Source organism: Symsagittifera roscoffensis, chromosome 1, assembly GCF_963678635.1.
Source record: "Symsagittifera roscoffensis chromosome 1, txSymRosc1.1, whole genome shotgun sequence".
In the NCBI taxonomy this organism is placed as follows: Eukaryota; Metazoa; Xenacoelomorpha; order Acoela; family Convolutidae; genus Symsagittifera; species Symsagittifera roscoffensis.
Genome location: NC_087062.1, coordinates 94,485,346 through 94,511,662, shown reverse-complemented (window position 1 = coordinate 94,511,662; position 26,317 = coordinate 94,485,346). Strand labels below are relative to the sequence as shown.

The 26,317-nt window shown below is 34.9% G+C and overlaps 1 protein-coding gene across 1 annotated transcript in view; it reads left to right on the top strand.

Moving 5' to 3' along the window:
- Positions 1-6,742: 6,742 nt before the first annotated feature.
- Positions 6,743-26,317, top strand: part of LOC134852941 (glycine receptor subunit alpha-1-like) — a gene marked incomplete in the record, with an annotated part of 68,063 nt that continues 48,488 nt past the window's right edge. The window contains 1 exon segment of the mRNA XM_063868820.1: positions 6,743-7,533.

Below are 26,317 nucleotides of genomic sequence, written 5' to 3'. Positions count from 1 at the left end.
TGCATCAATTGTTGCATCAGTTTCTATAATCCTTTTTCCAACGCAAAAGTACGATTGGATTGTGTTCTCTTACGTTTTACAGAAAAAATGAGTTGTGATTCAATAGCTTTCAGTGTAAAGTATAAACAAGACTGCTCGTATCAAGGCGCAGCCCTGAATGTTCCGACTGCCTTTTAAGGTTTTATGGAGCAGTAATAGCATCAAAAAATTAAATGTAATAAAATTAAATGAAAAATTGTTTTTTTTTTTTTAGTTTGAAATTTTTTATGAAAAGCATCACCCCACGGTGCATATACAAAACAGTCCCATACAAAACAGTCCCATACAAAAGAGTCCAAAACATCAAAAAAAGGTTCTAAAAAACAGTCCCATACAAACAGTCCAAAACCAGTTGAATTTCTTGACCTTGATCTTTTGGCGCCAACAGAATTGATCTACGCTTTGAAAATTCAAACAGGGGCAATTAAAGATCAAAGAGCCAAAATTGGAACAATAATTCGAATGAAAATCAAAGGACTCATGGTATAGTAATTAAAGCGTTAGTCTCAAACTCTAGAGATCAAAGGATCGAATATCCGGCGGCACAAAAATTTTTCCAATTTCCTGAAAAAAGTTGAAATTCGGGTAAATATGATAACGGGTATATCTAGGGTTCAACACCTTGCATGTATTCATTATTTTGCCGGTTTCAAATCGACTCCAGCTAAATTTTGAAAAATCAAGGAAATTAATTGACTTGGAAAATTTTTATAGCTTGGCAATATGGAATAAATTTGAAAATTAAAAAGAAAAGAAAAATCTGATTATAATTTAATATTATAACTACATCCTTTCAAAAACCCAATCGTTGGGTTGATTTGATTTAATCATAGTGATCAAGTTTTTGTCGAGTTTTTGGTATTTAGTTTTTTTGGGTCCGGCTAATTTTTGTCCTGCGCACATTTTTTCCACACGCCATATCAAGTACAAAAAAATAGGTTTTGCTCTTTGTAACAAATCAATTATGGCAAATAAGCTTCTTTCAACCAATTTGGAATGATTTCTAAGACGGATTACATCTCCACTTACGCGTTAATAGCGCGAAATATATCGCGCGTTAATTGTCCCAAATTGGCCAAAATGCCAATCTTTAAACTCCCATAACTTTACAAAAAACGATCACAGGTGAAATATCTTTTCAAATTTAAACTCAGAACAACAATACCTTTCGAATGTTATTAAAAAAATTCCGTCATAAATGGCTAGTTAAAAAGTCGAAATTTGTCTGAAGAAAAATAAAACCCACCCCGAGCATTCCGTTAAAAATAAAACCCACCCCGAGCATTCATTTCGTATCGAAAGTCGGAACAAAAATGAAGCGTTTTCATTTTAGGCTAATTTGCAGGGGCGGATCTAGATCGACCAAATATAGTTTTCGATTTTTGACCGCTCACAGAAAACTAGCAGACCGTATTTTGGCAAAAAAGTTTGCGCCGCCGGCAATTTTTTGAAAAAAAAACAGGTCGAACTGATGTTTTTAGAACAATTTAACTTGAAAAACGCGGTTAAAAATTTGAAGGTTGGTCAGCCAAAAGTGGATTTCTTAAAAAGTACCAAAAGGGGGACCCTTTAGGTCGGCAGGGGGTCGAACCCCTGTGTGCGTGTGGGGGGGGGGTTTGGGTGTTTGCGCCCTTGCTAATTTCTATAATATTTTTTGTTTATTGATGAATTCATTTGTAGCTCGTTTTCAATTTTCTTTAGTCTCTCGGACGCACAAAAAATGGGATCAGCAATCAAAAAATTCAATCAAAAAATACCCGATCTGATCATGAATTGTTTTCGCAAAATATCCGCCATCATGTCATTTTGGCTGAAATATTACATCCATCTAACAAATCCTCAAATACCAAAATAACAAAGTGTTTGTTTCAAATCAACTGAACTGATAAATCTGTGACGTCAAATGGTCATTGCCCTCGTGCCTTGCGTAAAAAAAAACATTATTTCAAAGTTTTTTTTGGAAGTGATATCTGGTGAAATCTGATTGGAACAAAAAATTTATCTTTATATTCCTGATAAATCATCTTAAGATGATTAATTTTAGAAGTTGGAATATAATTTAGAGATATACAGTGTCAAATGAATATTTTGTGGGAATTTAAGACCACAATGGCATGTACGATAAGTTATCACGCTGTTGTTTAAATGTCACATACGGGTACGAGGTCAAAACAAATTTTCAACATGACACAAATACTGTTTTTGACTATTTTTTTTGGAAAGTCTTGACTTCAAATTACACTTCGCCGTCGTAATTTGTATATTTTGACAACCGGAGCGGAAAAATTTAAACTCTTAAGCCCCAAACAAAAATGTATCACAGAAAAAATACAATAAAGACCATTTCCAACTAAATTTTTTAAATTTCATTTGCGGTTGGGTTATACATATTTTTTCAAAGAGTGCATTGCATGTCTTTTTTGGATTATTATTCAAAAAAATCTATGCGTTTGCTTAGAAACATAAGCGAAATATTTACAATTTGTTATGTTCCCGAAGTATTAATGATAAAAAAGAACGCAGCAAATGAAAAAAAAATGAGCCCTCAAAAAACGAAGAGAACAGTTTTTCTCTAAAAACAATTTGATTGCCGCGGAGGAAACTCGAGGAAATTGAATTCTCCTGAATGATTCTCTTATGAATTATAATCAGCTCGGACGCTCAAAATGACCTGAGCAAGTTAGCCATTTTTTCATGAATATGCAAATCTTTGCCTTCTCTACCAGAGCAAAAAATTTTATCCATTAAAAAGATTTTTTCTAAGTACCGAAAAATCTCGTTTTAAAGGCTTTGAAAAAATGATTAGCAAACAGATTTCGTTTAAATAAAAAGATTAGACAAAATATGCCAGCGTAATCCTACAAAATACTCATTTCAAAGTAGCCTTTTAAAAAATCTGCTGTAAATAAACATTCAATGGCAATGTTCATTTTAGGGAGAGCGTTTCATAATTCACGCGCAGTTTCGTTTGGACTGCTTGACTGAGGAAATAAAAGCTTCTGACAAGTTAACAAAAAATCAAACGTTATATCCATTACAGCTGAAGTTCTTATGCAGCTTACTACAGAAAAAAAACCAAGCCAATATTTATCTACTTCATTTACTTCGAGATATTTCCTTATAAATTACTTATGCAACTGAAAAATTTGTGTAATTCTTGTTGAGATACAAATATTTGGAATAGATATGGTAACAAAAAAGTTTTTACAGCAAAACAACAAACGCGGCGTTACAGTTCTTATCAATTTTTTCGGTAAGTTTTTTCACGCTGTCGCTTAGAAGATTTTGAATATGCGTATATTACCATTCTTTATCTAAGCATAAACGAACAATGATAACTTCGAAAAAGGTGTTCAATATCTTTGATTGTTAAATTACAAAACGATCGGCCCCTTTTTACTTTAATTACTTATGTCTTTTTACCGGCAGAAGCATTTAAAGGTCATTGAAATCATTTTACATCAAAGGTTTTCTCTTTTATGACTTTAGCTTACAGACTGTTTGTGGCCAGATACACAAAAAAAATCATCAGGTTAGTAAATCTTGCTTTTGCGACAAAAATCGACTTCAAAAAACCATGCAAAATAGTCCACATCCTTGAAACTTTAATTTCTCAATCATCCGCCGGGTTTTTGTTTTGACCATTGAAAATGGGGATGAACCTTTTATTCGGGTGTTTAAATTTTTTTTAATTTTTTTTTCAATGCAAAATCAGGTACCACAAACAATCATCGGAATGGGTCAAGTGATATGTAAGTTATGTAAGCTTAATTTAAGCTGTGAAAACTCAATTTTACTCAAAAAAAGGTTTTGTTGTTTTTAGCGCAATTTTGGGAATCAAAAACTTGAAAATTCAAAAAGTTTCAGGAAAAAATTTTGAAAAAATTTATGAAACTTTTTCAATTTTTTTTGATTTTTCTAGTCCTTTTTCTTCAAAAACTGTTTCCAATTGACTTATTTTACTAGGATTCTCAAATATGCCTAAGTTGTATGTTTTTATTCAGATCTTTTTATCACAACATTCAGAAAAAACGACACCAATTTGAAAAAAAATTCTCTGCGGACGGAACATTCTCTGCTACATTAAAGTAACCGGATATCCTTGTTTTGTATTTCTAATCAAATAGTATGCTTTTTTAAAACTATTTTTTAGGAAAACGCATTGCGCGTAGAAAAAAAATTTTGTCATCGAAGTATTTCGAAAAGACAGAACCCTCAAAAAACGAAGAGAACAATTGTTCTCACAAAAACTGGTTGCGGTTAATTTTTTCGGAATAATTTTATGACTTTAGAGCAGAAGCACAAAATGACTTGAAGAAGCTAGTTTATTAGACCCAAAGAAATCTTTAGATATAGAAATTTTAAATACCTTTACATATAGAGCTATGGGAATCCTTGGAAAACGTTATATATCAACAAAAAAAAAGTTTTTCAGTTTACCAAAATTTCATTTTTAAAAGTTTTGAAATGATTAGCGAAAAAGTTTTAACATTTTATTACTTTTTATGGTTACTTTTTACGTTCTAGTTTAAAAAAGTTACTTCAATCATCCGGAGCAGCAGTTGGAATGCTAGTTATACCATTCCATAAAAATTGAATATTTTTGAGCACATTTTGCCACCAAAAAATTATGATTTTAAACATGAATTTTGAAAAAAAAATCTTATTTGAATGTAAAAGGACTGTTTCGTCGAAACAATGAAAAGAATCTTCGCTTTTGAGAGGCTTAGTTTTGGAAACTTGCAAAATATTGAAAGACGAGTTAAAAAAAACAAAAACTGCAGCTCTGACTTTGACAGAAAAGCGTCATTAGCAAAATTAAATTAAATGAAATTAACTTGAAAATGTTTTGAGACGCCCTTCCTCCGAGAAATCCTTAAATCAACCGTAATCAATATTATTTTAAGAATTTGTTGTCAAATATGGAAACTCAATAACAGTCTTTACAATTTTTGGGAGATAAGTTTTGTAACGCTAGAGTTAATCCAAACAAATCGTGTTTAATTTATTTCTCAAGGTCGGCTGAGATAGAAGCAACCCAACCCCTCTCGCGACAAAGCTCGCCGCTGAATCAGTGCTCCAGAGCTAATTGAAATTCCAAGTTATCATTTCGAAAGAGGCGTTTACAATGATATCGAGATATGTAAGCTGCAGGCTATGCAAATTTGACACATTTCTTACGCCAGATGAAACTTCTGACATCTGGTGTTTTAATGCTCTTTGTCGATGATGAAAATACGAGTTTTTTACCCCCGGTTATGAAATATTTTAGTTGATTGCCCAAAAAGCATTGGTTTCTCCCACCTATATTTCCTGTTTTTCAAAAGTGAGAACAAGAAACCTTTTTTTAATCTGAAAACAGCAAATTTTGTCTGATTTTTATTGTGTTGTCAGCGCTGAAAATGAAGAGTTGCCGTTTTTTTCCATTTACCTAATTGAAAATTCCTTTCAAGAAGTCCTTTAGCATAAGGTTGCTAAGTTCCTGCTTCTAGCTGTTTAATTATGCCATGTATCACTAATATCAAGCCTTCCTCTTCATTTTCTGTCCGTCATATTCCGATATTTTCCACCCTGAAATTTAATCAGCTTAGCTGAAGATGTGATTACCCCTTGCGTTTTGCGCCATTTTGCCGCTACTTTTTCGCAGTTATTTTCATAATTCGAAATTTCCCCCAAAGTTTAGTAATGGGCTGAGCACTACACGCAGCCCCTGCAGTTCACGCTGAGTCTTCGTTGTTTTGTTGTGCAACATTCTTCAATTTACAGCTCGGTAAACTAATTTAACAAATTGATCAGGGAAATGATAAAAAAAGAGAGAACATTTTGGGACGAAGGTAAAATTTGGCTGCTGCTGTTTTTTTCTTATTGATTCTGTTTGATCGATTCGGTGTTCCCTAAGTAATTAGCCTTGACGCGCTAAGGACGAAAATTTCTTGAAGGGTACCGGGCCATAATTGACTAGGGATTTGGGTCTTTTGTTTTTTCTCTTTTTCTCACTGCGTGAAAACAAATCAACTTGGTTCAAAGAGAGCTATAGCAAGTGTTTGAGTACTGGCTAGAATCAATTTCTTTTTCTCTTCCTATTTTGCCAATTGAAGCCATTGCAAAAAAAAAAACCAACCCATTCAGAAGAATTTTAACCCAAAGATATCAACGATCAAAAGTGCTTTTTTGGTTTGTAAGTGTTTTTATATATCTTTTTTAATTTCACCTTTTTAGGTCCTGGAATTTCGCAATCTGTTACTGAAAAAATACCCTTCTATTCTTGAAAGTTTTATTCTCATTCCAATCACTTTTTTTGCTGCCTCCAAAGTCAATTGGTATCAAACGCGTTGACCTTTGCTTGCAATTGCTAACCAGCATTAACAAACCGATATACCGAATCAGAAAATCAAAAAAAAATTTTTGTCCTTTTCTCAGACTTTGATTTAACAATAGGATTTTACATTGCACTAAATTATGATTTCATACTTGTAAAAGAATTTCAACTGGATTTCGGTCGGTTGACTTTTCCAAAGACGCATAATTCTTTCATCCGTTTTTATATTATTCACCTTATGGTCTTTTCTGTATTTATAAAACGCCCCTTATAGGACTTTCGGAAACTCAACCCGAAAATGTGTAAATTGCATAAGGAAAAATATATATTTAATGTATAGACTTCTGATATTTTTTCACTGTGTAGTGTTGCCTGTTGCAACTACTTTGCTGCAAAAACAAATTTAATGTTTGCCTTTGAGTACTTCTTGAAATTTTGCTAAATTGGGTCTTCTACGGTCCCATTTTAACTACCTCCATTCACAAAATTCTGCTCAAATTACGCAAACCAAATGCAGTTTATATTTTCTGACAATTTCCACCTCTTTTTATTTCGTTCATTTCGCCCCTTTTTTAATTTTTATTTTTCGCCCATTCTTATCCAGCTCATAGAAGGAAATTTGATAATGAAGATACACTAATGGTCCGCTACTTATTCCTGGGCAGGCTTAATTATCTATTTCGCTTTAGACTTTAATCGATCTCACTAATTTTAACGGAGGCGTTTCCTCTTTGGCTAATGCAAATAACAAAAAAACTTCAAGAATTTATAGGCTCCAATATCAACGGATAATTTACACTTTCTTTCAAAATCGTTCCAGCCAATTTTAAGACCACTCTGTATTAGTTCAAATATCGTATTCTCAGTTTTTTATACAGTCATCGTCGTAGTTTATGTGAATATTAATTATTTTTTTTTCATCCACAGAAAGACCATTTGTTTCATCTTGGGTGGATTAAAACGTCATTTATCAATTTGACTCGGCTGTCATCAGGACACTATTAGAAAGTTCATTTGAATAGACTTTCTTTCTGGTATTTACCACGGTATCTGAAATTTAAATTCTCAGTTCGACTCTCTAAATAACAGTTTCTGGCATGAAGTTTCCCGCAGGATCGCTTCTGAACAAATAATCAAGGACAATAGATCATTATGAAGAAGGAAATAATTCCCTTGTAAGTTCAAGTTTTTCTTTCACCGCAGAGTTACCACATCAAAAATGTTTGCTCAGAAAAAATTCGATGTTAAAATGAGGCTAAATTTTTTTCAAATGGAGGCAAGACATTTCCTAGAGACAAAGCTATAATAAAGGGTTACTAGCACAGAACCCTGGTCGATGTGCTCACTTTATGTTTCGACCGTCTCGGCCAAAAATAGTTATGTTTCGACCATCTCGACCAAAATTTGGTATGTTTCGACCGAGCTTGACCAAAATTTGGTATGGTTCGACCGAGCTCGACCAAAATTTGGTATGATTCGACCGAGCTTGACCAAAATTTGGTATGATTCGACCGAGCTCGACCAAAATTTGGTATGTTTCGACCGAGCTTGACCAAAATTTGGTATGTTTCGACCGAGCTTGACCAAAATTTGGTATGTTTCGACCGAGCTTGACTAAAATTTGGTATGGTTCGATCGAGCTCGACCAAAATTTGGTATGATTCGACCGAGCTTGACCAAAATTTGAGATGATTCGACCGAGCTCGACCATAATTTGGTATGTTTCGACCGAGCTTGACCAAAAGTTGGTATGGTTCGACCGAGCTTGACCAAAATTTGGTATGGTTCGACCGAGCTCGACTAAAATTTGGTATGATTCGACCGAGCTCGACCAAAATTTGGTATGATTCGACCAAGCTCGACCAAAATTTGGTATGTTTTGACCGAGCTTGACCAAAATTTGGTACGTTTCAACCGAGCTCGACCAAAATTTGGTATGATTCGACCGAGCTCGACCAAAATTTGGTATGGTTCGACCGAGGTCGACCAAAATTTGGTATGATTCGACCAAGTTTGACCAAAATTTGGTATGGTTCGACCAAGCTAGACCAAAATTTGGTATGATTCGACCGAGCTCGACCAAAATTTGGTATGTTTCGACCGAGCTTGACCAAAATTTGGTATGGTTCGACCAAGCTTGACCAAAACTTGGTATGGTTCGACCGAGCTCGACCAAAATTTGGTATGATTCGACCGAGCTCGACCAAAATTTGGTATGATTCGACCAAGCTCGACCAAAATTTGGTATGTTTCGACCGAGCGTGACCAAAATTTGGTATGATTCGACCGAGCTCGACCAAAATTTGGTATGTTTCGACGGAGCTCGACCAAAATTTGGTATGATTCGACCGAGTTCGACCAAAATTTGGTATGATTTGACCAAGCTTGACCAAAATTTGGTATGTTTCGACCGAGCTTGACCAAAATTTGGTATGATTCGACCGAGCTCGACCAAAATTTGGTATGTTTCGACGGAGCTCGACCAAAATTTGGTATGATTCGACCGAGTTCGACCAAAATTTGGTATGATTCGACCGAGCCCGACCAAAATTTGGTATGTTTCGACCGAGCTTGACCAACATTTGGTATGGTTCGACCGAGCTTGACCAAAATTTGGTATGGTTCGACCGAGCTCGAGCAAAATTTGGTATGATTCGACCGAGCTCGACCAAAATTTGGTATGATTCGACCGAGCTCGACCAAAGTTTGGTATGTTTCGACCGAGCTTGACCAAAATTTGGTATGTTTCGACCGAGCTCGACCAAAATTTGGTATGTTTCGACCGAGCTCGACCAAAATTGGGTATGGTTCGACCGAGCCCGACCAAAATTTGGTATGTTTCGACCGAGCTTGACCAAAATTTGGTATGTTTCGACCGAGCTCGACCAAAATTTGGTATGATTCGACCGAGCTCGACCATAATTTGGTATGGTTCGACCGAGCTCGACCAAAATTTGGTATGATTCGACCGAGCTCGAGCAAAATTTGGTATGATTCGACCGAGCTCGACCAAAATTTGGTATGATTCGACCGAGCTCGACCAAAGTTTGGTATGTTTCGACCGAGCTTGACCAAAATTTGGTATGTTTCGACCGAGCTCGACCAAAATTTGGTATGTTTCGACCGAGCTCGACCAAAATTGGGTATGGTTCGACCGAGCCCGACCAAAATTTGGTATGTTTCGACCGAGCTTGACCGAAATTTGGTATGGTTCGACCAAAACAAATGTGCTCGACCCAAAAATGATAAGTTTCGACCTTGCTTAGACATGTTCAACTCCACTTAGATATGTTTCGACCATCTCGACCGAAATTCGGTACGTTTCGACCGAGCTCGACCAACATTTGGTATGGTTTGACCGAGCTCGATCGAAACAAATGTGATCGACTAAGCTCGACCCCAAAAAAATATGTTTCGACCTTGCTTAGACATGTTCAACTCCACTTAGATATGTTTCGACCATGCTCGACCGAGTTCGGGTATGTTTCGACTTTCAAACAACATGAGTTATCCAAAATTTGTAAATTTCTAATTGTTATGGTCCTTTTCGGGTAAAAACTTATGATGTTTTTTATGAACAAAATGATTTGAGTTATTTCCAATTAAAATGTTTTGTAGAAAGTAGCTATTTTTGACTTTTTTTCCCATCTTTTGGATTATTGTTTTGTAATTTGAGTCGAAATGTTAGAAACTTGTTGATATTTGATAAAACTATTTATGTTGTACTCGGTATTTTTCGATTGTGCTCGAGTTATGTTTCGACCGTGCTCGAGATATGTTTTGACCGTGCTCGAGGTATGTTTCGATCGTGCTCCAGGGATGTTTGGACCATGCTCGAGTTTTGTTTCGACCGTGCTTGAGGTATGTTTTGACTTTGGGCCCGATTCACACCCTGTCTCCACTATTCATTTCCCGTCAAGTGCTCGTCTTTGAAAGTCAAAACATAAATTGACCCGGGAAATTTCGGCTCTCTAAATAATATTTGTTCTTTTCGGCTTTTTAGATTTTTCATCAAGCTGTTTTCGACCGAATTTCTATATAAATTCCAATAAGCTGAGGTTTTGATCTCAAAGTTTAAAAAAATTTGCCTCTTTTTTTCTGCCTCTTTTTCTACCTTTTTTCCTCAAAAGTGATAAATATTGTGGGGCGCATTTTCGATACTTATTGAAATTTGTATACCAGTTTTTATTACCGCGAGGAAAATTAAATCATTCAAATTTGAATGGAACAAGTTTAAATGATACAATTGGTACTTTTTATTTAATATTATGTAAGGAGGAACGAACAAAAGCAAAACTGAGGCAAGACGTTTCCGCTTATTTGACAAGAAATTACAGCACAAAAACTAGCATAATTTTTTATTCAATAATTGTGAACATAGTGATTTAATACCGGCCTCTAATTTCTACATATTCAAAGTTCAGAATACTTCAAACTGCCTTTGCATAGTATTTGACTATATAACTTGTCCTCAACGAAAGAATACCCAAAACAAAGTATCTAAATGTATTAAAGTCCTGGAACTGACATAATTGACCTAATATAGATACATAATTCATTTTTCAGGTTACTTGAATTCTTGTTGCAGGCAGTTATGTTTTTCTTTCTCTACTTTGCAACGCTTCGATCGACGATAACTTCTAAAGAACTTTCACTTTCCTTTTTCCATAAATTGGTTTTTTCTTTCAAAAGTGGTACGACTGATCAATTTTTTTTCGTTTTTATGGGCATACTGACTAATTGGTCAAAATAGATTAGTTGAAGCGGCTACTCAAATGTTTTAACAATTATCAAATTTCAATTAATCCAAGCAGGGGCGGATCTAGAATTTTCTTGCGGGGGGCGGCGGATTTTCAAAAAATTTTTGAAAAATTTGTCGACCTTTTTTTTAGGTCGACCAAATTGATTTTTCGAGCTCTCCCAAAGCACTGTTTTGTCTCTATTTTGGCCAAATTTTCTGCGCCGCAGGCAAAATTTTGAAAAAATAGGTCAAAAAAGGCGTTTTTAGGAACTTTTTGGAAAATTTTGGCCGAAAAATTGTGTTTTTTCGACGCGCGCTTCCTCCTCAAAATTAGTATATATTGGCGCCAAAGGCGCCTTTAGAAAAACTTTAAGATTGGTCGGCCAAAACTCGATTTCTTAAAAGTATCAAAGGGGGACCCTTTGGGTCGGCAGGGGATCGAATCCCTGAAGGAGGGGGCATCCGCAAATAGGGGGCATCCGCAGGGGGGGGGCATCCGCAGGGGGGGGGCATCCACAGGAGGGGCATCCGCAGGGGGTCGAATCCCTGAAGGAGGGGGCATCCGGGGCATGATAATTCAAACAAGACCTCAGGCATCAGAGCAAGTGCTTGACGGTTCCAAAGCCATTTAATGGCAGCTAATTTGCTTTCAATTTCAAAAGATTGATTAAATTTTGATTTTTTTTTCAGACTCGTTCAAAGTTACGGCCATTTGCTACGTATAATCATGTGTTGAGCGCCTAAAAAGTTTTTTGTTAGGACCACAAAGCTGATCTAAATTTGGCTTGAAGCTTTTTCTGAGCCGTATTAACTCTCTACTTACTCATTAATAGCACTAAATATCCCGAGTTAACAGTTTTCAAGCCCTGTGGTTTTACGAAAATGACTTCAAGTTAAATATTTTATTGAACTCATGACATTCATATTTTTTATGTTGAGCATCGGGCAAATTAAAAACATCGGGCAAATTCAAAACTGGTCGGATGAAAGCTCATCAAAAGTAACTAGTTGCTGTTAGAGTTTTCTTTTTAATGTTGAAACAAAAACAACATCTTCAACTTTCAAACTGGTTTTGTCTAAATTTATCTAGCAGCTGGTTTCAAATTTATTTATTAAAGCAATTTTGTTATATCTAATAAACTAATCATGTCTGAAAACAAAAATTTACTGAGCTAAAAAAATTTGGGTAGTCAAGCAGTCAAAATTTGCGTCTCCCTCTGTAAAACTGCTGGTTATTACTTGGACTATTTAATTTGTTGTGAAAAACTTGGGGGTAAAACATTTTTTAAAAAAAAAACTACTCGTATCTTCTCTTAATCAAAATAAGTTAATCTAAATGATATCATTGATAGATTTCGCGCGTTAATTTTCTCAAACTCGCCAAAACGTCAATCTTTAAACCCACATAACTTTATGAAAAACTAGTAAAGGTGAAATATTTTTCAATTTTGAGGTCGGGACAACACTATTTTTTGAATGATATAAAAAATTCCGTCAAAAATGGCTAGTGAAAAAGTCGAAATTTGTCTTGAGAAAAAAAATCACCCCGAGCAAAAATATTCCGTTACTTTCGTTACGAAAGTCGGTACTATAATCGTACTATATTGTATTTTCAATCAAACACAAATCGTATCGAACTTAGAAAAATGCATCGGAATATTTATGATTGGAGTAGATTTCCTATTCAGTCTAGTTTCGAGTTTTTACTCTTTTGACGGAATTTTTTGAAAACATCAGAACTATGTTAATTTTTTGAGCTTAAATCTGAAACAGTTGCTTTTGATTATTGTTTGGTAAAATAATTAAGGAGGTTTGAGAACTGGAAATTTAAGATAATGCGCGCTCTTGTCTAGTTTTATGAATATCTAAAAAATTTCTTGCTGATAATTTAAGAGGAATTCGGAATATTCAGAGTTTTGTCCTGATATGAGTAGTGGATAAGTGCTGTTGGAATTGCTTAGCTGTAATTGAATTTTTCATGAAAAAAATAGCGGAAAACTTAGCAAAAACTTTGGTTCAACTTCATTAAAAACGGCGATTTATTTCCCGATAAAACCCGCCTCCAGCTTTTCACATACCCAAAGTACTTATTCGGCAGTGAATTTTTTGTAGTGAATTTTTTGAATCTATTAGCATGCATGGCGTTTATAATTTTGTCATAGCAAGGGCTAGTTTGCATAGAACTATGCATAAACGGCCTGTTTATCGACTAGCGGCATATGAAATAAGTAGTCATTTATTTTAATCAGTTTTCTTAACTGAGATCCTTTAAACCCCCTTGAAAAGTGTTCACCCGAGCCAGACTTAGTTCGCTAAAATTGCTGTTAAAATGAGTTAACTGGATAGATTTAGAACCAACGTGTGGTATAACTATAACCATATGAAAGTAATTTGTCGCAACATAAATTTTTGTTTTCTTTTTTACGCTCCGGTGAATCATACAGGGTGGTTGTGTCACTAAAGTATTGCAGGGCTTGATTGAAGTTTAACCCGGGATTATTTGTTTTCACTTTTTGAATTGGAAAACAGGAAACGGACAGATTTCAATAAAATCAATACTCAAAATCCATGTCAATATTTTGTGAACTTCCTGCTCCGTGATTTATTAGCTTATTTCATTGTTTCTTTTTGTTCATGATTTTTTAATTTTTCTTTGAAGTTTGTGATTTTTTTTATGGATCACTATTTATAGCGTTGTATTTGAACGTAAGTGAGTTTATATTTGTTTTAAAAAAATGTTCAAATTTATTGGCCGATTATCTAGGGATTATTATGACTGCTTGATGGAAAATATACAAATTTTCGCGGCTTATAGTTACTTTTCAATTGTGCTCCGAGTATGAAAAGAAAAGCTGAACGTGGGTTTCAGAACGGTGCAAAAGGAAAGCTTTGTTCTCTCTTAAACCGTAATCCTTAATGAGTTTTTTGTTCGCCGTTTGAAAAACGAACAAAACATACTAAAACTGAAAAAGTGAGCGTTTGATGCCTTTCCAATGTGTATTAGACTAAAACTCATAGTTGCCTTCTTTCTTCTGTTTTCAAGTCAGGATTTTTTTGCCGTTTTCCGTAATAGTTAGACTTTTTTATTTGTTTTATATGGACAAAAGTACTGAGACAAATGGTGTTCGCTTTTGCACCACGTTTTCGAGTATCCGAAATTTATTTTCTAACAATTATGAAAATTCGTTGTCACAGTCCTTTGAAGATTTTTAATTACTATTCTTCAGCTTTGCCTTTTCTTCTAAAGTGGAAAAAATGGAGGCTTAAGGCCAATACTTCTCCGCCAAACTTCCTCACAAAAAAGGTAAACAGAATATATATATTTTTCATTTTATGCTGAAATAAAAAATGTATGCTATTATCTTTTTATCAGCAGTTTGCGCGCTTAGTTCTCTATTGACTGCACCTGTGTCATAAAAATGAAAAGTTGTTTAAAGACTCAACATTTATTATCTCTTGCTCAAACAAATATTAATCGATTTTAGATTTTATTTGAAATCTACCCCTACGAGGTTAGGTCAACATTGAGTTTTGCTTAATGCCCTCTGAAAAACATTTACTGCTTGCCAATGAAAAAATTTTGAACAGTGATATTGCGTAAATTTGTTTCAAAATAATATATTTTTTTGAGCTAGTAACGGAATATTCATGCTTGGTGTTTTTACACCATTTTCAATGATCGAACTGATAGTTTTCAATGTTTTCAGGGAAATTAACCACAATTTAAACCACGAAGACAACCTTCTGTAAAAATAACCTTAATTCTAGCAAGATTTTTAAAAACATGATTTTTTGTGAAAAAAAAATTTTACACAAGAAAACAATTAATTTTTTTTCCAGTAGATACTTTATCAGTAGCAAGAAGAAAAAGTTAAATACTTATACAAATCAGCAATAAAAAGAAAAATATAACCTCAGAATAAGATGAACATAGTTGTTTATTGGATTTATCTGAACACAGCATACAAAATATCTCAAGTTAATTGACTCTATTCATCAAAATTTTAACAAAAGAAATAAAAAATTGAAAATTAACCGCTAGATTTGCAAAACTAGATAAAAACTTCCAATAAATTCAAAAAAATGTGTTTGAAAATTTTAAATTGAAATTCATAAATTATAACGGCAATCTCAAACAATTTACACAACAAAAAATGAAAATTCAAAATTTATATGAAGATTTTTTAAAATTGTTCAATCTAATGTTTTTTTTCCGAGCTTAAACATAGAATTTTTTGTGATCCTAGTCAAATTCGTTCTAGTTGGATATTGCAAGATACTTGCAAGATAAGCTTTCTTTTGCAAGTTTTTGTATGATAACCTCACTTTTGCATGATCTTGTAAGATAACCTTCATTTGCAAGAAACCTGCAAGATATTGCAAAATAACCCTCCTTGATCGACTAGGGTCGAATCTCTGGGAGGGGGGAGGGGGGGGGGGGGGGGGGGGCTATTGTTCCGCTATTGTTCAAGTCGAGCTTTTCCTACCTGCAAAAACTTGGCTGCGCAAAAACAATTGCCAATTTGATCATTTATGCGCGCTTTAAACATTTTCTCTTGCATTGAAAACGTTAACGCAAATTACAAATGCGTTTTAATTTATCCCGTGCTCAAAATTTTTTTCAAAGTCAGGCCTACTAGTTTTTCATATCACTCTTAAAAGACCCAATTAAACGCTTGCAAGTTCAATTAGGAGATTTAAAAAAAAAACAAATAAGTTTTCATAGTTTCTTTGATTACGAAAAAATCATCTTGTCAAAATCTGATCTTATAAAGACTGGTCAAAAAACTTAAAGCCATTAATTTACTTGGGTGTTTTTGTTGATAATTTTATCTTTAATTATCAGAGAATTCCCTCTTTAAATGCAAGTTTGCGACCGAAACTTTTTCAAAAAAAACTTCAAAAAACGGCATTTTGGCATGGATTTTCAAAAATATACTGCGGCCTATAAGTTTTTTTGCATAACAGAGTTTGTGTATGGTTTTTGGAGGTATTCAGAAACTATTTAAGTTGTGTTAAAAACGAAAAACAAATTCAAAGCATTAAAAAGCGCTCTCTGGGAAAGTCCAGATATGCCTGATGAAATATTTGAGCTTGGTGTGTCTTTGTGTTTTCGTCAGTTATTTTTTTTTTCGAAGTAGCCAACTTTTTTAGACTTCTTGAATAGTCAATTTTGACGGGAGATTTTTTAAATAACTGCACTGCAAAGCTTGTATTTACTTCGTAAGATCACGTGGGTTTGAAATTAGGCTACTAGATTTTTGGATAAATAACACGTGGTATATTTTATCCTCAAAAAAAGTGAGCGGTGAATCAAATCCAGGCTCTTTTCCAATTCCCCCCTCCCCTTTCTAATTCAATACTGAAAAGTCTATTTAACGTTGTCACAATGCAATGAAATTTGGCGTGGTGAACAAATCGACAATTCTGAACAGATTTGTTTTTCATACTTTACAGCGTAACATCACGCATTTAGCCGTAATAACACGCAAAACAAACATAAAACTCGGTATTTTGAAAGGGGGAGGAAAACTGTAAAAGAGCCCAAATCTATCCATTTTGAGCTGAGACAGGCAATTTAGCTTAATCGGTAAACGGTGGTTAAGTTTAAGAAAATTTGGAAAAACTTTTATGTGTTCTTGACTAATGATAAATTTTTGCACCCATTTGTTTCTTGACTTGTTCGTCGTGGGGGAGGGGGTTGAAATCGAACAAAAATTTTCAAAAGGATTTTTTTTTCAAAAAACCAAAAAGTCCCAGTATCCAACTTATTTTTTAACGTTTCATACTTTCTCGAGCCAAAATAGATTCCCTGAGACAAGTTCTTAGCCCAATAGTTTTTTCTTTAGGACATATTAAAGAAAAAGTGTCAAAATAAGCCCATCTTCAGACTTTTTTTGTCTATTCGTCCAAAAGTAAATCAAATAAGTTTCAGACGTCGTAAAAAATTGACTCGTAATGGCTAATTGCTACTTTTTGAAAGTTATGAGGTTGAAATAACCATATTTTTGTTTTTGTATCAAAATGTTTTCGCATTCAATCGACGTCAACAAACTGATCATTTTCAGCTCAGCATCTCGATTGCACCTCCTCTACAGCTGTTTTGAGGTAACCGAATTACAAATATATAAGTAATTTAATGCCTATGCAAAATTATTGAAATCGTTTCGGAGGCCAAGCAAAATAAGTTTTAGAAAAAGTGTCAAAATAAGCGCATTTTTAGCCTTTTTTGACTATTCGTTCGAAAATTAAACAAATGAGTGTTTATTTACTGTCTGCTTGCTTAAAATTTTTGTTAAAGTGGAATTGCAAGCGGCGCAAAGCTCTTTTCTTCCTCTGTGTCGATTCTCTCGGTGTAAAACTTGCATCGAAATATGTGTTCGAAGATTCTAATTATTTATTCTATGTCTTTATTTTTTGTAGGTTATGATTTTTTTTTCAGAAATTCTGCTCTGATATTCACTTTATACATTTCAAGTTGCAATAATTTTTTATGCCTGAAAAAAAAAGAAGAAGATAGATGCGAAAAATCTTCTGAAAAAACTTTTGAAAATTTCGAAAATTCTTGATGATAGCTATCTGTTTAAAAGCAATATTGGACAATCATTCATATTTTACTGGATGCCCGTAAAATGAAACATTGCGAAAAAAATATCATCTTATGATTAAAATTACTTCACAACTGATTGCCTAACACTGCTTTAAAATGATGTTAATAAGAAAAAAACTGAAATTTTTTAGCTTCAAAAATTTCAATTTGGACTGTTCGATAATAGATAACTTTCTCTAAATAATTACTTTTATTTATCTATGTTGTGATTAATTATATGCTTTTGTGTTGCCTCATTTTTTTCCTGAAACTTTTTCGGAATCCTCCAAAAGCTTATCCATTTTTTTTTGCAAAAAGAAAACATTTAAAAAACGAGTTTTTTATTGATGATTTTTATTTATTTGATGGTTGCAATACTCTATTCTAATGCTTATGTCATTAGACTCAAATGATATGCTTGAGCCTCAGTTCATTGCCCCACAATGTTGTCGATCTGAAATTCATCAGCGAACTTTTAAATTTACTCATCCAAAATGGAATTTTGTTCTCATTTATTTACTTCAATTTAGTCTTTGCCGATCTTCAAAATTCTTTCATAGTTTTCAAAGATTTTCAAAAATTTTTCATCAAATTTGTTCAGAAGCTCTGCAAGATTTGATTTGACAAATCGTAAGAGTTGCTGAGCCTGCGTATTTATGATTTTTATGAGTTTATTGCATATTTTTGTGCTCAAAATCTTGTTTAACTTCTTGGATAATTTTCATGAATTCATTTTGTTTTTCAAGTTTTGTATATTCATGTTTTGTGTTGTTTGTTTTGATTTCAGTTTTGTTTGAAGTTTTCAAACAAAATGCTTCTAAATGTTTAAAAATCATTTTTTTGGACAAAAAACCAATTTTTTTGGGTCCGTGGAAAATGCATTGCAATCGATTATAATCAGTTTTTTAAATATTCTATACTAATTTTATACCGCATAATTTTCTTTTTCTGGACTTTTGAATCAGTCTGTAGCCTACCTACCTTCACTCCCCACCTACTTTTACTCCCATAGGACCTACACTACCCCCTCACACACCTACACCCCGTACGTTTGCGTGTTTACGGTATTTTTCACGTATTTTTACGGTAAATGTAAGTCACAAAGAAAAAGGAATAGGAAAAATATAAATCTTTGCTGCAGCCATATATAAGACAGACTTAAGCGGTTACAACATTCGTTTTTTGAATATTTATGTTCAACGTTTCGCAAATACAGGTTCTTTCTCAGAAAAATTTATTATAATCCATCTGTTATAATGGCTCAAAATGATCTCTATTTACTTTGTTTTATAACCGACCATAAATCCATTCTAACAGATAATTTAAGATTTTTATAGAGACAGAACATGGAAATCCTTGATAATCGATTGTTATCCATGGAACCTCACTGCGGGTAGCTTCGTTATCATTTTAATTTCACAATTTTAAACAAGGTAGCATTTTAATCGTTTATTTTTTTTTCAGCACATCAATAAGTTAATTATGTACTCTGTATGAGTTTTTCGTGTGAACATGATGAAAACAGATTTTTGCAGTTCATTTTGCAAAAAAAAATGAAAAAAAAACCGCAGTTTTCTCAAGTGACGTTTTTGTAAAAGATTTAGATTGTAATTCCGTTCTTGTAATGTCTTCATTTAGAAACAATTTATTATGAGTGTTATTATTTCTTCTGTTTTCCAAATTTACTGGCTAAAGTAAGAAAGCATCATAAAACAGAAGGAATGTAATTTCCTTAGTAACGAACTATAACAGCATTAAAAAGCTTTGGAATTAGCAAGTACTCGGATCAACTACGAACCGCCCCTGACTAAAATGTAAAAACAAAGTACAATATGGAAGACGGCTTTGCCACCTAGGACTACGAAGTAATCAATTTGACTGTATTTTTTCTCGGATCTGGTTGTTAAAACAAATGTAACTATTTGGACCATCCGGTTTACTCCTGAAGCAACTTGAATCAAATTACACGCCATCAAAAATTTGTATCGTTAAAAAAACATATGTTTAACTGCTTTTGCAAAATTGGTTTCCAAAACATCTTGTGTGATCAAACTTCCACGATAGCGAGGTTTCAGAGTTAGCTAATAAAGTAAAAGTATCAAAAACCAATTATCTTCAACTAAAAAAAAACTAATTTTTTTCCTGGATTATTTTTCTACGAATGATTTGGAAATGCGATATAATGTTTGTAAAAAACGTTACTAGCTCTCCATTGTAAAACTCTATTTGAGCGAACTGTAAATTTAACTTTGACAAGCAGGATGTTTCAGACGGGGCTTAAGAAATTAGACGAAAAGTTGCGTGAAATTTGTTTGCATATTTAAATTATCTTTTGGCTGAGTAAACACTGGTTGTCCAGTTTAGACAATAACTTACGAGCAAACTGCGTGAAATTTGTTTACAGACCTAAATGAAATTTTGGCTGAGTAAATATTGGTTGACCGTAAATTCTGTTTCCTTACGGTCGTCTAATTTCTTGTCGTCTAAGTTCTTAGTCCCCGTTTCAGACCATGAGCTTCGATAGCCTCAGCTCTATCATTGTTTTAAAAAAATTGGTTCTTTCGGCGCAAAACTTATGAGCAATTTTTCAGGAATTTCGGTGTCTGCTGGCTCATTTCAATAAAAATATGAAAAGAAAACATGAGATGCATACAATTTTTAGCCAGACGTTTTCAAAACAAATTGTCTTATCTGCTACTTGTGGAATTTTGGGATTCAAAATAGACAAAAAATTGAACACAATTTTCATTTTTATCAATCAAAATAATGAACATATTTTCTATTGCGTTTTTCTATGAAAAAAACTGGTCGACATTGGACAAAATGTGATCAGTATCGCAAAATTGCTTAGATTTTTACCATAATTAAAATAGCAAATTTAATTAATACAAACTAGCAAGCTCTGACCAATCAATTGCTTATGATATGGTCTTAAACAGTGTTAGAGCTGCTATTGGTTATTAAACAGGGTTAGACTACAGTGCTGATTTAAATTAACCGGACAAAACGTGTTAAACTTGAAATTTGAAACGCGTTTTTCTCTAATTGGGTTGAGCTTAGGTGAAAACTTATAAGGACAAAACTTGCTTAAAATTTAAGCAGAATTAAGATGGTGTAATTTGTTTTGCGAAAATCGGGCCCAAAATTTTACCCCAAAAATGGGTCATTTTGGCTTTTTTTAGTTAATCAAAAATTACGCCAAAAACACCCGGTCGATCAGAGACAATATTATATCAAAGCGAGCTCCTTACGTAGTCCAACAAATTTTAGGAAGGGTACTTTCTCCAAAAGATTGTATAAATTAATTTATTTTTGTTTGATAGACAAAAAAGGACGTTTTTACTATAGAAAATATCAAATTTTTATTTAAAACAATTTTTAAACGGTTTGCAAACTTTTTCTGGAGAAAGTATCCTTCTTAAAGTTTGTTGGACTACGTAAGGAGCTCGTTTTGATATAATATTGTCTCTGATCGACCGGGTGTTTTTGGCGTAATTTTTGATTAACTAAAAAAAGCCAAAATGACCCATTTTTGGGGTAAAATTTTGTGCCCGATTTTCGCAAAACAAATTACACGATATTAATTCCGCTAAAATTTTAAGCAATTTTTGTCTTTATAAGTTTTCACCTAAACTCAACCCAATTAGAGAAAAACGCGTTTTAAGTTTCAAGTTTAGCTCGTTTTGTCCGGTTAATTTAAATCAGCACTGTATTTTTGGTTCTCATAATTTTTTTCTTCATTGTGAACCGAATTTGTGAAAAACGCGTTCAAAATTTGCACTTTGTTCGTTTTGACCGGTTTGCTTAAATCAGCGATGTATTCCGTCAAAATTGAATTGACTCATCTGATTGATTTGCTTTTTTGAAAGAGTTAGAAACTGTTTTTATTATTTTTTGAAAAGTCAGTTACCTCCATCATAAGGAACACCATCGAACAATAGAAGCTTTTGTTTCGTTTTGTGTTATTAAGATCAAATTCAATATCCTGTAAAAAATTGAACGATAAAAAATGGGTTTAAGTTCTGTTTTGCGGCTCAAAACTACCAAAAACGATAATTGACAAACACTGCCTAAAATAACTTCCATATTTCTTTTTGTAATTCACTCACGTCAAATGTGTTCTGAATACAATTTTTTGGCCTTGTTTTGATTTTTAGCTATAAACAGTCATAAATTGATATTTTACTTGGACACTTGAAGTTCTTTGAATCGGCTGGGGGTTAAATCCCTGGAAAGGCTGGGGCGTCCTCCACGCCTCATTTCCAAAATAACCCCCTGGTGATAGGTCAAGCTCTTATTGTTCCGACTTTCGATACGAAAGTAACGGAATATTTGTGCTCGGGTGGGTTTTTTTTTCTTCAGACAAATTTCGACTTTTTAACTAGCCATTTTTGATGGAATTTTTTTATATCATTCGAAAAGTATTGTTGTCTTGAGCTTAAATTTGAAAAGATATTTCACCTGTGATCATTTTTCGTAAAGTTATGAGGGTTTAAAGATTGCCATTTTGGGACAATTAACGCGCGATATAATTCGCGCTATTAACGCGTTAGCGGAGAGGTAATCCGTCTTAGAAATAGTTCCAAATTGGTTCAAGGAAGCTTATATGCCATAATTGATTTGTTACAGGGAGCGAAAACTATCCTTTTGTACTTTATATGGCGTGTGGGGGATGATTTTCATTTAAAAAATTCAAATTTCAAAAAAAAAAAAATTTCATTTTGTTTCTTTCACATATAACTTTTTAATGTTATTACTGCCCCACAAACCTTAAAAGGCAGTCGGAACTTTCAGGGCTTCGCCCTGATACGAGCAGTCTTGTTTGATATTTCAAACTGGATTGTGGGGTTTTAATATAAAAATTGACTATAGTTGGACAAGACTGTTTAGATCTACTAATAGCTTCTCTGCAATTTGAATTCGATTAGAAACCTCAAAATCTAAATAAAAACACGGTAACAGGAAACGTTTTACAAGAAAACGTTTTCCGGACGTTGCTGTGGTACTGCAGCATCAGCAGCAAGTAACCTTGAGGACAGTTTGTTAGCTACTGCATCCGCAGTAACCATATGTGCTAATTATATTTATATTGCTATTATTATGTAAGAGTGGTCAAGGCCATTTGGTGATGCTAAAACTCTATAGATGAATTGGTCAGTGTTTTATATATCAAGCTATTGAACAGTAACCAATCTCAGCTACTAACCCTTGTTAACAAGACAAGATCAAGAACATTAAATTAACAGTATTTCTTCTTACTTTTATTCCACAACACGCTACGCAGTTTAGGAATATCACATGGCGCAGCCAGCAGGATTTCTGGCTCAGGATAATAGAACTGACATGGGAATTCCTGTTTTCTGGACCACAGCGAACTCCGATCCACCTTGGAATTTTAAGGTATGTTTCGATCAGTTCCTGATGGCGGTAACTGTAAAAGAAAACCCCGTCCAAAAACACCAAGAGAGGGTGAATCCGCTGCTGCAACAGCAGCTCGAGAAGCACGGGACAGATTAGTAAGAGATCGAGTAGCAGCCGAGAATGAAGAGAGGAGAGAAAGAGGACCTAAAGTGGGTCACAATATTTTTTACAATGAAGTTCAAAAGCGTTTAGTATCCAGGCTATTTCTTGCGTTTGGGACGGAAGGAAAGAAACGGTTGGTTCAAAAATATCCACAGGTTGAGATTTCGAAATTGGAATTTAAAGAGATGGCCAGATTAGCAAAGGAGACTTTCGAAAAATGCCAGAGTATCACATATGAGCGTTATAAGTTATTTAATAGATCGCAGGAAATGGGAGAATCGTTAGAGTCATTTCATGCCGCACTAACTGCTCAAGCAGCCAAATCGGCATTGGACACTTTAGAAGATGAATTAGTCAGAGATCTCTTCATTTCTAAAATGCGAAGCCCAGCATTGCAGGACACACTCACGTTTGAGACATTACCTCCTGAAGAAGTGTTGAAACGTGCTATAAAATTCGAGCAGAGCAAACAATCGACACAAGCGTTTCAGAAGTCCACACTGGGCACTGTACAAACAATAACTCAACCAGGTTCTCAAATTAAAATCAAGCAGGAACCGATCCTGGTGGTGGGAAACAGGAATCAGAATATGAGAAAACCCTATCGCGAAAGGAATAGACGCAAACAGCCGGAAGGAAGGGCGATATTGAATAAAGATAACGCAGATGATCGGAAACAATGCAATAGGTGTGGCAAACCTTTCGTGGATGGACATTTAAAAAATTGTGCGGCAATGGGAAAACAATGTAAGAACTGTATTAAACCAAACCACTTTGCTCGGATGTGTCGTTCGCAACAAGTCAGTGAAATTACCGAGAATACAGAGAGTTCGGAGGAAGAATGTAATTTGATTCAAACATTTGATTAGTGCGAAGAATTTGAGGTTATGGCAATTGAACAAACAGACAAACAGATAGAGATGATAAATCGATATATCGAAGAGAAAGTAAAAGAGAACAGTGGCAGCAATGGAGTTAATCAACTCGAAACGAAAAAGATTGACATTCGGAAAGATTCAACCATCAAAAAGGATCAACAAACGACAAACCCTGTTGGAAAACTCATTGGCAGACATGGGATACGTCGGGAGTTTCAGTTTGTCGAAACTGTTCGACAAAACGCTGTTGGCTGAACTCATATCTGAGGATGTGTGGGTGGACCGATTACGACGCGTAGTAGAGAGGAAGGATCGGGCAGGATTTGAACTCATGGGCCCGTATACGAATCCGTTGTGGAATCAACTCTCAGTAATTGATGACTGCATTCTGGTAGACAATAGGCTAGCAGTGCCAATACAACTGCGTCCAGCAGTTATGAAGCGAATTCATAGAGGACATCCGGGGCAAGAGGCAATGATTGACGTGTCTAATTATTTGTGGTGACCCCACATGCACAAGGATATTGTGAACTTAGCGGAAGAATGTAGAGAATGTACACGCTATGGTAAGAATGCAAAATTTATTTTACCAAAAAATTCCTCGCAAGCACTGCCACTGCTATCACAGCCGGGTCAGGAGGTTCAATTAGATTACGCGGGACCTTTAGAAGATTATAAAGGGAAGAAAATTTACTTGCTAACAGCGATTGATCGATATTCGAAATTTCCTTCGGTGAAAGTAACAAAATCAAGGTGGGGAAATCCACTATAAAATTCCTACGGTCATACATAGATACGCACGGAATCCCAGAATCGATAAAAACCAATCAATTTTCCGGATTCAAAGGAAAAACAATTAAAAAATTCTGTCTTGAAAACAACATAGAACAAAAGTTCTGTTCGGTGGGCGACCATCGCGGGTGTGGTCTAGCTGAAAGAACAATTCAAACCATAAAAAGGCGTTTGGGGGTGATGCTACTGGAAGAAAATGTAAAGTCAATTAAACTATGTAACAGTACGATAATTAGGGACATGCGATGGATTAAGCAGAAAACCATTCAGAAATCACCGTTTGAAGCACATTTTGGTGGATTACCAAAAACGGAGTTTAAAATTATACGAGATAAATTTGTAAAATTCTCTGATCATTAAGATAAGCAGCATGTGGAGAGGTCGGCATTAACTGCAAACCAACTCAAGAAGAGGATTGACCAATCTCGGGATTTGCTGAAAATCGTCAAAAAAGGGCAGAAGAGCAGAGATGTCAGCCCTCTCTTCAAACAGGCGAATAGGTCGACACAGGAGAAAAATAGAGCAAGAACTCTCCGGAATCTGTTAGAGGCCAATGCAAACTGGAATGCAGAGCTGCGTAGATATGACGAACCCAGCCCTCAACAATTAGTGGACACTACAATTAATATCGACCCAGAGTTGCGAAAGGACCTTCTATACTCATGGGAAAAGGGATTTGTTGAGGACAAACCAAAGGGGTCGGAGTGGAACAGTCACAACCTCAGCCGTAGAGACGAGACAAGAAAAAGTGGGGCGGCACTGACAAAACTGTTCAAAGGGAAAGTTATTTTTCATTCACCGAAAACAGTGACAACAGCTGCAGGAGCAGTATACCGCAAAAGCGATCTGGTAAAGATGACGAGTTCCCCTACAAAGATACCCAAGGACGGGACAAGCCAAAAGGAGAAGGCAAAGAGCCCATCAGAGGAGCCAAAGAGTAAGCACCAGAAGAAAGATGAAGAGCTACTTGAGGACACGATATCGGAAGAGGAGCAATTGATCATATCGAGGGAACAGTTAAAGGACCTGTTTCAAGACAGCGAGACTGTTGTCACATCGCGGGACACACCTGTTGGTGGGGGACTCAATTTAGCAATAAAGCGAGCAAAGCCAAATCTCGGGGGTCCAAAGACAGCGGGACCGAAAACACAAGAGCAGGTGGCGTTAAACCCGATAGGGGATTCGCAGGATAAAAGGGAACGAACACTTAAATCCAAAGAAAAATCGGACAAAAAGAAAGCTGATATACCAGCAGAAGAAGTCACTGAACCAGGACAAACAGAAACGGTGGATCAAACTGATCAACCGAGCAGTTCGAACCCCAAAGCTAGACAGTCAAAGAAACGCATAACAAGGGACACCTCGCCTAGTTCAATCTTGAATGCGTTCCAAAAACAGGACATGGGAAACGAGGAATGGCAAAGCCTCGCCGATCA